At 45.8% G+C, this 14,371-nt stretch overlaps 1 long non-coding RNA gene across 1 annotated transcript; it reads left to right on the top strand.

Moving 5' to 3' along the window:
- The first annotated feature begins 11,919 nt into the window (after positions 1–11,919).
- Positions 11,920–13,877, top strand: LOC139829833 (uncharacterized). The gene is made up of 5 exons (XR_011749607.1): positions 11,920–12,217; positions 12,307–12,340; positions 12,569–12,645; positions 13,529–13,604; positions 13,771–13,877. It is a non-coding gene; the product is annotated as an uncharacterized lncRNA (long non-coding RNA).
- The last annotated feature ends 494 nt before the right edge of the window (positions 13,878–14,371 follow it).

The following is a 14,371-nucleotide window of genomic DNA, read 5'->3' as shown; positions in this document are numbered from 1 at the left end:
ATCGGGTATTTGTCGTGGCATATGTCATTATGCAGGGATGATGCCCACACGATAAGTATTCGAATCTTGTGGGGAAAGTGTACAACCTCTGCAGAGTGAAAACTATTCGAATAGCCGTGTCCGCGGTTATGGACGGTCGGGAAGGCTGTTGCTTAGCCTGAAGAGTTTTTGTTTTACAAAAGTGTTTTCTCAAATATTGTTTTGGGAAAGTGATGCCAGTGGGACTGGTGGAAAGTGTACCTGGGAGGTACGGTGGAAAGCTGAAATGTTTTGTGTTGGCCATATGAGATGGCCGGGTCACCCTTACCAATTAGTCTGCAAATAAAATGGTTTACAACAAAGTTTTTCAACAACAATATGAAGATGTCATACTCTCGAGAGGAACCACCTCTCGCTCCTTGTCGCCCTAGTTTAGTGCATGTTCCTTGCCACTGCCATATTGCATATCCTTTACTTCTCTCTAAGGTGGTTTGCGACTACATTCAAACGTACTCATTGGCATTGTTGTCCTGGCTATTTACTTGGCCAGACTTTGAAGAGGAGTACTACGAAGAAGAGGAGTACGACGCCGAAGACGCGAACTAGGTCGCTCTCCCAGTCAGCCGCCTGTAGGGTAAAGGCCTGACGTGGGGTTCCACCGCTGTTTGAAGTCAAATAAATTCCGCTGCTGTTTGTTGAACTTCGGCCTTGATGGCCTATGATGTAAGACTTCCGTATTAATGTTATTTCGGTACTGTAACGGATGATGTAATCTGGTATCAGTTCGGTTATGTATTCACGATGGAATGATCTTGGGATCGTGAAATTGTATGCATAACAGGAGTTCTGGACTGGTAAGTCCGGGGCCCCACAGAGCTGGTATCAGAGCCATCCTGACTGTACGAGACCTTAGTTAGCCTGGGCGTTAGCACAGAACAAAAACTATTTTCTTAAATCAAAGAGGTTGACTAAATGCTGAAAATGCTTAAGTCCCTTATCTCCCTCTATTTTTAATCAAACTTTACTTGCATTAATGTTTTATTATGCATAAAATTTTGCACACTTTGATCACTAACTTAATCTAATCTAAAAATTTGTGTAGATGGAGATCGAGTACACGCACTTCCGTCAGGTTGGGGTGAGGCCGCCTCTCTACTTTTTCGAGCGGGCCTTGGCCGACCTGGCTGTTCGTTGCGGACGTCCGGTGCCCGAGGTGAAGGGCGTCCGTACCGAGAGGTCTGCTGACTCAGAGATGGCCTGGTTGGTCACTTGCGTCGTCAGGGGGAGCGGGATTGCCCCCGTTTCTGAGGAGTTCACCATGGACGTGATGGAGCGCACGTGGCTTGACGGGATGATCCGAGTCTTCCAGGAGGCTCTTGCTCGCCTTGCTTTCTGCACCCGGAGGTTGTCGCCGGCACTGGCTACCAGTACCTTGGCCAGCGCGACCTCGCGGGCCAGCCCGTGGCCGGCGCCCCACACGCCGACACCGCACACCAGCTGCACCACCTGGAGTACCTGCTTTACCACACTCAGACTCAGCAGGACTGCGCCCGTGAGAGGTGCGACCTGCAGGAGGACGAGATTGTGGCACTTCGCGCTCAGCTTGCTGCTGCTCAGGCTGACCTTGTCAGTGAGCGCAAGCTGAGGTTTGCCGCACGCCGGAGGGTTACCCGCCTGAAGGCGAAGGTGACTTCGCTGGAGGCTCTGACTCCTCAGATGGAGGCCACTATTGAGGAGCTTGAGGACGACGGTGAGGATCTCCGCAAGGAGAACGAGGCCCTTCTCAGCGACGACGACGACTACGAGGAGGAGGACTTCGATATGGAGCCTGATACTGAGGATGAGGCCTTCATCAACGATGAAGATGAGGAGCCTGAGCCACTGATGCCCGAGGAGGACCCCGAGGAGCCACCATTTGACGAGGGCGCCCCACCTGCCCCTGAGGGTCCCATCGTGGACCTTGACGACTTCTAGAGTACTACCCCCAGACTCGCACCACCTTATCGTAGGACGATGATATAGGCCCCCGTGCGATACGAGTAGACTTATGATGATGGTTCTGTTAAAACCATCCATTTTGGTTGTGCTGTATGAGACTTATGTTGTGATGTTGTATGACTATGTTGTGCCTTCGGCACCCTGCTATGTTATGCTATCGTTTGCCTACTTTTCATTTGCGAGTTTCCGTTTTCAAATTTGCATTTTTAACAAGCCCTCCCCTTTTAAGTGGCTGCCCATCTCCTTGTTTCCCCATTAATATCTGATCCACATCTCTTCAGGATGGTTGAAACCCGTAGTGGAAACGCCAGCGGGTCCGACCAAAACCCCCCTCCACCTCCGGACCCAACCATGGCACAACTTCTGCGCCTTATGATGGAAGACCGTGAGGCAGCCCGTGCAGAGTGCCAAGCTAACCTTGCTACCCTTCAGCACCTTGCTCAAATTGCTACCGGAAACGCCAACAACAATAATGGCGGGGATGGTAATGCAGACCCCCGCTCCAAGCTGAAGGATTTCCAGAGCACCAATCCACCTGTCTTCTCCAAGTGCACTGAACCCCTCGACGCCGATGACTGGCTTCGCACTATTGAGAACAACCTGGAAGTTGCCGGAGTCGGCGACAATGAGAAGGTTTTGTTCGCCACTCATTATCTTTCTGGACCTGCCCACGCTTGGTGGGAAAACGTCAAGGCTATTCAAGCTGAGGGACACGTCATCAACTGGGAAGAATTCAAGACCAAGTTCCGCAAGACCCACATTCCATCAGGACTGATTAAGCTCATGAAGGACAAATTCATGAATCTAAAGCAAGGAAGCATGACTGTGGTGGAATATATGGACAAGTTCACCACTCTGTCCAGGTATGCTCCAGAAGACACCGACACTGAAGAAAAGAAGAAGGACCATTTCCTGAATGGTCTGCATGATGAGATGCAGAGTATTTTGGTCGCTGTTCCGTACCCTGACCTTGAGTCCCTTGTTGATGCCTCTATCATGGTGGAGAGCAAGCGCAAGAGTGCGTTTGAGAACCGCAAGCGCAAGGCGATGATGCAGCAAGGCAGCTCCAGCACTCAGCGACCCCGCAGTTTCCCTCCACCCAGACCTGTGCCCCAGCAGCAGAGGACACCACCCCCTGCACCTCGCCCCAACAACCCCAACCGCAACTTCAACCCTCAGCGTTCTGGAGGAAACAACTACAATCCCAACTACAACCGCCAGAACAACATTGTCCGCCCCGTCACCAATGGATGCTACACCTGCGGACAGCCGGGTCATTTCTCCAAGGAGTGTCCCAACAAGATGAACACTGCTCAGTGCCCCAATGCGCCCAAGCCAAATTAGGGTCAAGCCCGTACTGCCGCCGGAAGGAACCCGAACCAGAAGAAGTCTGCTGGACCAGCTAGGGGACACCTCAACCATGTCAACGCAGAAGAAGCTCAGGAAGCTCCGGACATTGTTCTGGGTACGTTCCCTGTCAACTCGGTCCCCTCGACTGTTTTGTTCGACTCTGGAGCCTCGCATTCTTTCGTTACCAAGCCCTTTGTGAAAAAGGGAGGCTTAACCCCCACCCCCTTGAAATGACCTATGCTCGTACAAATCCCTGGATCCACTAGCAGAACCCAGAGTTCCTGCAAAGAGGTTCCCATAGATATTCAGGGAAAACGTTTCCACGCAAATCTGATAGTGTTGGGTGAGAAAGGGTTGGAAGTTATTTTAGGGATGGATTGGATGGTGAAGTACAAGGGGCACATAGACTGTGCTCGCCGAGCTATAACCATGACTGCTGAGGACGGGGAAGTAGTTGAGCACGTGGCGACCATGCCCTCATCTAAGGCCTTATGCAAGAAGAGTGTCGCTAGCCCAGCCCTGCATGAAGTACCCATAGTTTGTGAGTACCCTGATGTCTTTCCCGATGAGCTACCCGGTATGCCCCCTGATCAGGATATCGAGTTTATCATCGAGCTAGTTCCCGGAACTGCCCCCATCGCTCAGCGACCTTACCGGATGAACCCGCAGGAATTAGTTGAGTTGAAGAAGCAGTTGGATGACATGTTGAAGAAAGGATTGATTCGCCCGAGCGCATCACCCTGGGGGTCTCCTGTTATCTTTGTGGATAAGCGGGACGGTACTATCTGCCTATGCGTGGATTACCGAAAACTGAATGATGTCACCATCAAAAACAAATACCCCCTCCCGAAGATTGAAGATTTGTTCGACCAGATGAATGGCGCCCGAGTTTTCTCCAAGATTGATCTCCGAACGGGTTATCATCAACTCAAGGTTCGAGAGTCAGACATTCCCAAAACTGCCTTCACCACACGGTATGGACTTTTTGAATATACCGTGATGTCCTTCGGACTGACCAATGCCCCTGCCTATTTCATGGATCTCATGAACAAGGTGTTCATGAAGTACCTCGACAAGTTCGTCGTCGTTTTCATCGACGATATTCTGATCTACTCCAAGAATGAAGAAGAGCATGCTGAACATCTGCGGATTGTTTTGGGAACTCTCTGAGACCATCAGCTTTACGCCAAGTTTAGTAAATGTGAATTCTGGCTGAAAGAAGTATAATTCCTTGGTCATGTCATTTCTGCCGGAGGAGTGTCAGTCGACCCGTCCAAAATTCAGTCCATCATGGAGAAGAAAGCCCCTACCAATCAGACCGAAGTCCGCGCCTTTCTAGGATTGGCGGGTTATTACCGCAAGTTCGTTGAGGGATTCTCCAGCATTGCGAGACCCTTAACGCAGCTGTTGAAGAAGGATAAGAAGTTCGAGTGGACCGATAAATGTGAGGCCAGTTTTCAGGAACTCAAGAAGAGATTAGTCACAGCCCCTATCTTGACCATGCTGATATCACCAAGGGTTTTGATGTCTACTGCGATGCATCGAAGCTTGGTTTGGGAAGTGTGCTGATGCAAGAAGGAAAGGTGATAGCCTATCTATCGAGGCAACTTCGACCGCACGAGATGAATTACCCCACGCATGACTTAGAGCTTGCTGCGGTGGTTCATGCCCTGAAGACCTGGCGTCATTATTTAGTTGGGAATCGCTGCGAGATCTACACTGATCACAAAAGTCTGAAGTATATTTTCACTCAGCGGGAGCTGAACATGAGGCAAAGCAGATGGATGGAGCTCATCAAGGATTACGACCTCGGCATTCATTATCACCCCGGTAAAGCCAACGTCGTAGCCGATGCCCTTAGTCGAGAGCCGTGTTCGTTGAACGCCCTGATCAAGATTGCTCAACCCAGGCTGTATGAAGAACTTGAGGAGTTCGGCCTCGAGTTGGTTAGCCACGGTTTCCTGGCAAATCTTGAGCTGCAGCCTACTTTGTTTGATCAGATCAAAGAAGCTCAGGTGGGACATGAAAGTATTGAAGGAATCAAACGAAGGATGGATAGGGAAGAAGTTTCTGGTTTCACCATTGATGCCAAAGGAGTTTTGTGGTACAAGGGACGCCTCTATGTACCTAATATCGAAGACTTGAAGCAACTCATCATGAAGGAAGCTCACGACACCCCCTACTCAATCCACCCCGGAGGAACCAAAATGTATCAAGACCTGAAGAAACAATTTTGGTGGCACGGTATGAAGCGCGAGATAGCGTTTTTCATTGCTCGTTGCGACGTGTGCCAGAAAGTGAAGGCTGAGCATCAACGACCAGCGGGACTACTCCAACCCCTCAAGATCCCCGAATGGTAATGGGAAGAAGTCGGAATGGATTTCATTACAGGATTGCCTAAATCTCAGCGCGGTCACTACTCCATCTGGGTTATCGTTGACCGACTTACCAAAGTTGCTCATTTCATCCCGGTGAAGACCAACTATAATGGTACAAAGCTAGCTGACCTTTATATATCCCGTATTGTTAGTCTCCATGGAGTCCCCAAGAGGATAGTGTCAGATCGAGGTACCCAATTCACTTCGAAATTCTGGAAGAGCCTGCATGAAGCCCTCGGAACGAAGCTAACCTTCAGCACCGCTTATCACCCGCAGACCGGTGGCCAAACAGAAAGAGTAAACCAGATTCTTGAAGATATGCTTCATGCTTGCGTCCTCGCCTATGGAGCAAAATGGGAAGATTGTCTACCCTTCGCGGAATTCTCTTACAACAATAGCTACCAAGCTAGTCTTCAGATGGCCCCCTTTGAAGCCTTATATGGTCGCCGCTGTCGAACCCCTCTCAACTGGTCCGAGACCGGAGATAGTCAAATTTTTGGACCTGACCATCTTCGTGAAGCCGGAGAACAAGTCCAACTGATCCGTGATCGCCTCAAAGCCGCTCAATCCCACCAGAAGAGTTATGCTGATTCCAAGCGTCGCGAGTTGACCTTCAAGGTTGGAGATAATGCCTATCTTCGCGTCACTCCACTCAAGGGAATGCAGAGATTTCACGTGAAAGGGAATCTTGCCCCCAGATATATTGGGCCCTTCAAGGTTCTCGCTCGTCGAGGTGAAGTATCCTATCAATTGGAACTGCCTGCTGAATTAGCAGATTTCCACGATTTATTCCATATCTCTCTACTTCGACGATGCCTCCAAGTGCCTGACAAGCCTGAGACATTCAAGAACATCGATTATCGCACCCTCGACCTCAACACCGACTTAACCTACCGTGAGGTACCCCTTCGGATTCTGGAAGAAGCTATTCGTCTCACCCGAAGAAGAAAGATTAAATTCTGTAAAGTCAAGTGGACTAACCACTCCGAGGAGGAAGCCTCTTGGGAACGAGAAGATCAGCTTCGGAAGGATTTTCCCGCACTCTTCAGTTCTTAGCCACCGAATCTCGAGGACGAGATTCATTTTAAGGGGGGAAGGTTTGTAACAACCCAACTTTTGTGCATTGATTAAAATTTTGGAATACAAATTTTTGGGCCAACAAAAACTTTTTCTATCTTTAAAAGTGCATGCATATAGTTGCTCTTGCATTGATTGTAGAATGTGTGTGTTCGTTGCTTGTAAAAAAAATTACATTTGTGTGTAAACCCCAAAGATCCCTATCTTCATGTGACCCCTTTTTAGTTATAGTTTTAATTAGATTAATCATGACACAAACCCTTGGAGCATTTCACCCTTCGTTATATTGACTTGTGTGAAATTAAATTCTCTTTATCACTAAAACCCTAGGTTTTGAACTTTCCCTATTCCATAAATGAATCTCTCTAGATCACATTTTTCTCTTTTTGTTCTATTTCTTTTCCCTCTCTCTACTTAAACAAATTTTGTTTGGAAATTCTTTAACCTAGTGATATTGATCTCATGTCACTACTATCCTTGTTTTTCCCAAACAAACCAAAGGAAGCTAGTAGCACCAAATTATTGAAATGGTGTTTAAAATTAGGGATGGTTACATAGACCTTGAATTAATTAATTCCGCCCCTCCTTCTTAGTCTCCCCATTTCTTTTTCAGTCTAACCATCTCACTCTCTCCACTCACTCACTCTCTACACACACACACGCTCAGGCATGTCCTTTGTGCATCGAGTGAATCAGGTGAAAATAAAGAGATAGTGGTGGCCGGGGGCTTGGAGTGCACAAGCTGCCAATCTTGCATGCCTCCACATAGATCAGACAAGCTGAGGCACAGCATGCATGCCTGCACCCCTCCTCCTGCTCCCTCCCTACCCTTTATAGCCTCCCTCACATCCTCTCATTATCTTGGAACATTGCGGGTAGGAACCTACAAGGCCTCCCCTTCCATTTCTGCTGATGGACAGCACGTTCCCGACCGTAGACTTCTCCCTTCCCTCCCCAGACCACCAGAAAACTCCACCCACGCTCTCCATCGCTGACACGCGCGGGACACCAACAGGTGGTGACCGTGCACGTCGCCGTGGCCACGGCCACGTCGAGTACCTCACCACCTTGGTCTGGTCGCTTCCGCCGTCAGCACTCCTAGCCACTACACGCCACCCCCTCGGAGCACCGTCCCTCGACAAGTCCTGGCTTACCTGGTGCACTCCATCGCCGGCGCCGTGTCGCGTCACCCCGTCGAACAGCTGGCAGGCGCGACTGGACGCGACCGTGCACGCCCGCCGTTCACGCCACCGACGCCCACCTCCCTCCAAAATCTTCACCAGCGTCGCAGACACGTAGCCACGCCGCCCCGTTCGTCCAGTAAGCAGCCGCCGCCTCCTCTTTTCTTCCTCACCGGACCGAGTGCACCGTACACCGCGCGGCCGATATAAAACGCAGCCACGCTCCTCCATCCGAACCCTCTCGCCACCAGAACCCCCTGCCACCACCAGCTCATCTCCCCAGTGGAGAGGAGTTCCTTCTCTCCCTGCTGCTCGTGCTCGAGCTCGACGCCTGCCGGCTTCCGGTGAAGGTTTCGTCGCCAGGCGCCACCGTCCTTCCCCTCTCTTGTTTCCCCTGGGAGCTCCATCATCCCCGTGTTCTAACCCGCCCCTTTTCTATCTCCAGGGTTGCTCGTAGACGCCGACAGGGCAAACAGCGTCTTCCGCCGTCACCATCGACTGCCGCTCCGAACCCTCTCTGTTTTGGCTGCCACCACCCTAGCTCGGAAGCCTCCGCTCCGCCGTGTCCAGAGCACCTATTCCCGCCATCGACAGATCCCAGAGGTGAGCACACCGGCGCTCGCCGTTTCCAGGGCTGCCAGACGCCGCCGCGTCGTGAGGTGGGAGAAGGTGCAAGGGCCGTTGGATCTCATCCAACGGCTGCATGCAACGTTGGCCCCTGGCCCGCGCCAGCTTGGCGGCCACGTCCCCGCGCTTCAAATGGGAGCATCTCCCGCGCAGCCGAAACGCTGTCGGGCCGGATCTGGCCAGGCCCAGCACCCCGGCCCGTTTTTCCCTTTTCTTTATTTCTGTTTCTCAAAAACTTCCAGTGAATCCTGCCCAGCTTTTAAATCACCACAAATTCATCCAGTAACCAAATGAGTTGATTCAAGTTCCTACATGCTCATAGATGTTTTCTTAACCATATACAATTGCATGCATGTGATTTAGTGCTGTAAAAATGAGCTGTTAAATGAAAACCTAAAAAGTATCTGATTGCGTAATTTATTTAGTGTGTGATATTTATGCAACCTTTCTGCATGAGGTTAATTTGTTTGTGAAGTGTATTTAAGTAGCTTTATTTTGGCACTAGCCTCACATGCAGGAGCTTCCTGGATTTTAATTGTTTTAGAAAATAAAATCTGTCCAGAGAGTCAGTAGATGATTTTTAATTTGAAAAATAATAATGGTTTTGAAACAAACCCAAATGCTGCTGGTAGGTATATCTATAGGGAAATTTTGTGCCAAAGGAAATATTTTTAAGAGTTATAGTTTAATTCCAAGAATTTAATTACTAAAACAGTATATCTTTTACAAATCAGAAAAATGTCAAACCAGTGGGGTTAGTTCACATTTAGTCTCACCTATCCAGGGGTATGTTTGGTGTTGGTTGATGATGCTCTGATACTGGTGTGGCTTGCTGTTTGTAGGCTCTAGTTTCTATCTTAGATAATTGTTCAAGGTCATTTAAAAGATTATTTGCATGTGATTCTTGTGCATGTGTACTCTACATGTTATTAGCTTTCAGTAGGTATGCTGCATGCATTTTTATGACATACAAAAAGATTTAGACCATTTAAATGGTTCCTAAATCAATTATGGAATTGCAAAAATCATATCTTTTGTTTTAAAAATCATAAATGGATGAAACCACTTTCAGTAGCTTTCATTAGTAACCCTTTACATACTGTAATTTTCCCAAATTTTTGTGTGAATTATTCTGGTGTGGTTTGTTGATTGGGTATGTCTTGTGGTTTTCTTTTTGCGACGCTAGATTCGAACACCGCCGGAAACGAAGGAGGAGGAGACTTCGGAGGGATTGAAGAGGAAGACCAGGGGAACTTTGCTGATCAAGGCAAGCCACCTCTTGATGCATCTCTGATCCTATATATCTTATTCTTGCATTATTACAGGTTTTATAAAAGTGCATGTCTTCTATTTATTTTGTCGGTGGATAGTTGTAACGCCCCACTTTTGCAAACTTGTTTAATTGTCCTTATTGCAAAAATTAGGGGGAACAAAAACTTTTTCTAAAAGACTAATTAGATGAATTGCCTTGATCTGTTGGTAGATGTATTGTCTTGATTGCTTGTTGAGTTTTGTCTTGAGCCACCTCAAAGAACAACACCTCTAGTGGTTAAACCAGCAACTCACCAAATAAAACACATGTGTGGCTTAGGAAAAATTGTTTTCCTTCTTACTACATCAAGCTCTTCTCCTGATGGCAACCTGAGTGTGCCACCTTAATTTTTCTCCTTATGGTGCAACCTAGCTCAATCATCCTTAATTCAAAACTTGGAATCATCTACCCCTAGCTACATGCCTCTCTTATACCCACTCATCCTTGTTTGTTTTGAGGCCATGTCGACCATCTGTGTTGACAGGCTTAAAATGTCCAGACTTTGGCAGTTGATATCTAAGCAACCACCACTGTTATTGGTGATCTCAGTGCATGGATCCTATCTATGCAACACCCGCTTCAACCTCCACGTCTTGCATGTCTCAGTCAATCCTTGCAGCTCATATATTCAACTTGATCTTGTATCCTATTCAATGATTCAACACTAGATCACTTCCTTCAATTTTACCTCTTGTTTTTATTCAAGTTTAATCTTCACAACACCAAGAGCGGGAATGGTGGGTACATTTTGTAGCCATCATCTACCCTTGAGAACACTTCTCCCTAATTTAGTTTTCTCTCTCAAAAACCCTATTGATTTTCCTTCTCTAGTTTTGATCACAAAACTACTTCTAATTCTACAAAACCTTTTCAAGATATTTCTTCAAGAAAAACAAGGAACTGAAATGGGTTTTGTTTTTGTCCCATTTCTACCAAGTACTGATTTCTAAAACATTATTTTCTGTCTTGCTTTGTTTTCAGCAAAAGTCTTGTTTATGATACCTATACCATTTCTTGTTTTCCCTCTTGCTTATTTTTACATTGGAGAAAAACTCTACTTTACTAGAGAAAGTAAGTAGAATATTTTGAACCCCTATGTTCCAACTAGTTTATCTCAACACTTTCAAATTTCATTCCACTTGAGTTCATTCCCAATTGTCCCTAGACAATTGAGGTGTTCCATATACCTTTCAAATAAATCCTTCTCAAATGGCAACTCTTGCACATCTCTGATCCACCACATTGTATCCCCTTCATCCTCCAATTTTTGATCAAATGGATGATCATTTGATACTTTCAAACCACTCCCAATTGACCTCTCCTTTGTAGAGCAACTTATATTTCATCATACCTATCTCACTCCTCTATTCTTTTCCATCATCATCTTGACTTCATGAATTGATGATTTCTGTCAATATATCCATCCTTGTGAGTATTTGGATACTTCACTCACCATCTCTCCTAATCTTGTTCTACCCTTACCTAAACCACTATCACCATCCCATCTACCTTGACATGCTCATGCATTGTTGCATGTGGTCAATCTCAATCCTTCCAAAATTGAACTCAAATAAAAACTTCTAATCATCAAATATACCTTTGGGTCTATTTTTCATCTTATGTTTGTCCCAACCATAGTGGTAACAATTATCCTTGGAGTGCATATCACCTCACACTTATTTTTATCTATATGTATCTACTCCTATACTTATCATCATCCCAATCACTCATGGACATTATCTCCTCAACATCATGTTTTGGCCTATACACATTGATGTTGTGCCTCTCTCTCACATTGCTCACTTGTGCTTGGCAAGAATGGAGCCGGCCATGACAATTTCGGCCAGCCATGTTTCTCCTCACTTTCTTCCTCCACAAGCCTTGCCTCCCAACTAACCCAACAATTAAATGGGCAGCCACCCACCTCCACCAATCAAAGAGGAGGCAGCCAACCCTCTCCCTCTATAAATAGAGCTTGGCCGGCCACCTCCTCCCCATTTGCTCATTTTCTACACTCTCCACTCCTTCCTCCACTCTAGCCACTCACTCCCCTTCTTCTTCCCACGAGCTGCTGCTCCCCCTTGCTCACATGGCCGGCCATGGCCATGAAAACCGGCCAAGATGCTGCTCCCCTCCTCCCTCAAGTTTCCCCTCACCATGAGAACATCTCTCTCACTCTCTTCTCCCCTAATCTTTGATGAATCCAGCTCCTTTTCTCTTCTCCCCTCTCACAAGATTGGATCTTGATGCAGGTGCATGTTGGTCCAAGCATGGAGAAGGTTGAGCAATCCTCAGATCTGAAACTCTTGACCAAAGTTCGTCCAAAACCTTGCAGTAATTTCTGCTATCTTGCTGTTTCAGATTCTGGTACGATTTTGTAAAATCCGTCAAAACTCGTGTGCAGGTCCAAATCGAGCGATTCAAAGTTCCAAAGATAGGTATCGAAAATATCTACAACTTGGCGTTGGTCTCATCTTCAAATTAGTTACGGATTTTGCATCGTAAATAAAGTTCTGCAAACATGCAGAATCACTGTTTGTTAGATTTCTTCCGTTTTACAAAACCTTTTTGAGCAAACTCAACTGTGGGTGAAAGAACTCTCCAGTACCTTCATTTTGGCATTGGTTTCACTTCAAATGACCTCCTGAAACTGAAATGGTTCACAGATCAAGATCTGGTCAGATCTGACTTTGTCGAATTAAACCAGGAGTTTGGAGACGTATTTTTGAATGAAACCAACTGGGTAAGAACCACCTATTCAATACCTTCCAGATTCAGTGGACCTCATATTTTTGTGATTTGTGTATGATTTTTGGTGAATTAAACTTGTTCTGTGTGTTCTGCAGACATGGCTGATAGCTTTTAAATCATCAAAAATCCATTTTTGAACCAAATTGAGTGATTCCAATTTTGTAGGACTGCTGGATGTTTTCTTAATCATCTCAAACAAGTTTCAAACCTTTATCTGTTCTGTAACTCCAGAGAGAAAGCAAATGGTACAGACATGCAGTAAACTTGTAAATCCATTTGTGAGAGTTTCAAAAACCATTTGAACCCAAATCCAATTGTGTGTGAATCTCTGTTTAAATATCTTTCAAATGCAAGTGGCCTCATATTTTTAGGATTTTTCTACGATTTATGGCTTACAGATCTTGTTTTCTGTACAGTCAGATTCAAAGAAATTCCTAAAATTGTAGGTTTAATATCTTTGGGTGATTCCAATTGGGTTAGTCTTGTATTAGTACTCGCTATCTAGGAAAAATATTATTAGTCTTTGTTCATACATATTTGTTGCTGTTAGTAATGTTTATGTGTGACATGCATTGTTGAAGCAAAACTTTTCGGTTTATTTAAAACCCTTGACCAACTCTTTTTAGTAGAGGTGGGCAACCTTTGTTTTATGCTTGCAAAACAAAACCTCTGCAACTTAACATTTGTTCTTTTGCTTAGCTTGAGTTTTCTAATGGTGTGGTGTCTTGCTTGCTTCCTATTTTTGTATAGTGTTAAGTGAGCAAATTAAATTAGGAAAACTGATTTCTACTTTTCCAAAAATGTTTGAAATTATGTTGTGAATGTTTGTGATGCCAAACTAATGCTCTTGTCCTCTTCATGATGTTATCTACCAGGGGATAATTGGTTTATACCATGGTGATAGCCGAGAGAGGCAATTGCTAAGTTATGATGCACTCATGCCTCTACTAGGTAAATAAATGGGGTTTTCTAAATTGAAACTCTTAAAGTTGTTTTGTGGTATCTATAAGTCCTTAGTATGTTATACCTTGGCTGCATGGTTAGTTGTTGATTGTTGAATGTTGTCTTGTTGATGCAATGTGATTGATTGTGTTCCTTTTATATTTTCCGGCGATAGATGCGAACTATTCCGGAGGAGAAGAAGAAGAGGAATCGGACGAGGATTTTATTTATGTTGTTGGGATTCTTATATTGATGGAGTTGAAGAATTCCAGGGACAAATAAGCCAAGGCAAGCCATCTTTGAACTTTGAATGATGTGGTGTTTGATGTCAATTTTTGATGTCCCTAAGCATCTTATCCCTTATGTGATGTTCTCTCTATGTTGGTCTATGTATGGATGTAATTGGAGTATTTCCTTGTGGTGGTCTTTCACCTTTGTTCACATGTTGGAGGGATGCACGGTATCACGGCCGTGCTACTCCCTTGGGTCCACTTGTGTGCTCAACATGAGCATGTCATTTCCAAAATAGAGTCTTACACCACACCCCCACCTTGTTGAGTCTAGAAGTATCAAGGTCATGAAGCTTGGTGTAATTCTCAACTTGAGAGAAGTATGCCGTGGACCCTCATGAATGATGGATGGGTAGAATACCTACACCACCAAAGTTTTATAGTAGCACCACAAATCTGAAAGTTTGATCCACCTTATTTTATCATCTTACATGCTTACCTTAAGCAAGTAGGATCCTCTTTATGCCACTCACATATACTCTCATG

This window comes from Lolium perenne, chromosome 7, assembly GCF_019359855.2.
Source record: "Lolium perenne isolate Kyuss_39 chromosome 7, Kyuss_2.0, whole genome shotgun sequence".
In the NCBI taxonomy this organism is placed as follows: Eukaryota; Viridiplantae; Streptophyta; class Magnoliopsida; order Poales; family Poaceae; genus Lolium; species Lolium perenne.
Note: the sequence above shows the minus strand (reverse complement) of the source record. Positions and strands in the feature narration are given on the sequence as shown.